A 2388-nucleotide genomic window follows, 5' to 3' on the forward strand; every position below is an offset into this window, starting at 1 on the left:
TGTGTATGTGTTTGTGTGTATGTGTGTGTATGTGTGTGTTGTGGTTAATAGCACATAGCTGTGTTGTAGCAGCTTTCTGTTCTGTTTCTATTTTTCATTAAAACTTTGACCAATATTTTAAACTCATGGTATCTAAGTATATAAACTACAGTAGTGAACCAGCGTTAATGTGTTCAATGATAGAGACTTAAGCACTTCTGTACATCACTCTGGATAAGAGTCTGTCACATGCTGTAAATGTTAATGTTTGTTGCATCTGTTGTTAACTGTGGTGTTAACTATGGTGTTAACTGTGGTGTTATCTGTGGTGTTAACTGTGGTGTTATCTGTGGTGTTAACTGTGATGTTATCTGTGGTGTTATCTGTGGTGTTATCTGTGGTGTTAACTGTGGTGTTATCTGTGGTGTTAACTGTGATGTTATCTGTGGTGTTAACTGTTTCAACTCAATTAATGTAAAGTAAAGTAATGTAAACCTGATGGATGAAGATGTTTGAAGGTTGTGTGGAGCGAGCCTGGAGGCTCCGGTACCTTCTCCCTGAAGGCAGCAGACTGAAGTAGAGGTTTGAGGGCTGTGAGCCATCAGCAGCGATTCTGATGGCTCTACTAGTGAGGTGGCTGTGGAAGACATCCATAATGGAGAGCAGAGAGACACCGATGATCTTACTGGCTGCATTCACTATGCGTTGCAGAGTGTTTGAACAGGAGGCAGTACAGCCCGTGTACCACACAGTGATGCAGCTGGTGAGGATGCTCTCAGTGGTGCCACGGTAGAAGGAGCACATGATGGAAGTTGGGACTCTTGCCTTTCTAAATTTGCAGAGGAAGTAGTTTCTTGGACATCAATGTGGTGTTTGTCATTCAGGAGTTTCAGGATTTAGCCCAGACCTTTTACTGATGCCATGTGTGTTTTGTTTATGTTTCGTGTTCACTTGTCTGCCCTGCCCTTGTCTAATTCTTTCCCGTCGGAAAGAAGGTGATGATGGTGATTTTTGTGTATTGTCTTTTTTGTGATGCACTGTCTTTTGTCCTGCACTGTCTTTGTCTTTCTGTCTTGTTTGTCTTGTCCTGCACTGTGTACACCAGGTTACACAGATACACTTTATGTATCTAGGACTAACTTACTAAGTCCTTATAGCCCTGTGTTTGTTGTATGTAACACCCTGATCCTGGAGAAACGTTGTCTCATGTCACTGTGTACTGTAACAGCTATATATGGTTGTAATGACAATAAAAACTTCTTGACTTGATGTGGACAGAGAGTCTGAGGTGGGGGAGGAGGGAGGCTTTGTATGCTCCTTTGCTGTTGGTGTATGTAAAGTCCAATGTATTATTGCCCCTTGTGGGAAAGTCTATGTGTTGATGAAGTTTTGTTAGGACAGACCTTAAATATGCATGATTAAAGTCCCCAGCAGTGATGAGAAATCCGTTCGCTTGTGCTGTCTGTTGCTTGCTGATATCCTGGTAAAGTTTACTGAGAGCCTCAGTAGAAGGTAGAAGGTAGAAGGTTCGGCACTTGATAATAATGAACACTACCAGTGAAGAACAGTGTTTATGAACAAAACCAGCATTTTGGCACCAAGCATTGCTGATATAAACACAAATATCCCCGCAACGAGTCCTACCTCCTTCAATACAGTCTCGGTCGGCACAGTAGCATGTTAGCGCAGCTAGCTGGATAATGGAGTAAAGATGAAAACACAGCATTCTCTCACCTCACACGGTGCAGATCTTATAAGTTGTTTGTGGTTCATTCTATTAGTCAAGTCAAGTCAAGAAGCTTTTACAGTATTGTCATTACAACCATATATAGCTGTATGGTAAAAAACGTAGGACGTTGTCCTGATAACCACGGCCCCTCTATAACACACAGAACACGTGAGAATGAACCGTGTTCAGTTCAAACTTTAATTAAATCACCAGGAGCCTGGGCTTCATTAGGGTCTAATTAATACTGCTAATATTATTAACGTCCATGGGACTTCTGAGATAAAGTTTGTTTCTTCAGAAACACATCTGCCCCTTCCAGATCCTTATTCACTTCAAATTTAAAGACAGCTTCCACAAAACACCACTATCAAAACACCACACCACCCAGGGGACTCATTTACACACAAGAATTCATCTATTTGGAATCGTGTAACTGAATCATACGAGTCATTTTTTCTGTTCTTGTCTGTCTGCCAGGGCTGTTACCTCCTGTAAACAGATAGTTAAGTCCCTGGACCGCCAGGGGGCGCCATCATTTTAATAAAAATACACACTTGACCATCATGTTCCACACGTGGTAAAAAATTGAGGTATTAAGCAGCAGCACAATGTGGTAAACAACTGAAATATCCAATAATAATAATAATAATAATAATAATAATAATAATAATAATAATAAT

The sequence above is a fragment of the Tachysurus vachellii genome, chromosome 2, assembly GCF_030014155.1.
Source record: "Tachysurus vachellii isolate PV-2020 chromosome 2, HZAU_Pvac_v1, whole genome shotgun sequence".
Taxonomy (NCBI): Eukaryota; Metazoa; Chordata; class Actinopteri; order Siluriformes; family Bagridae; genus Tachysurus; species Tachysurus vachellii.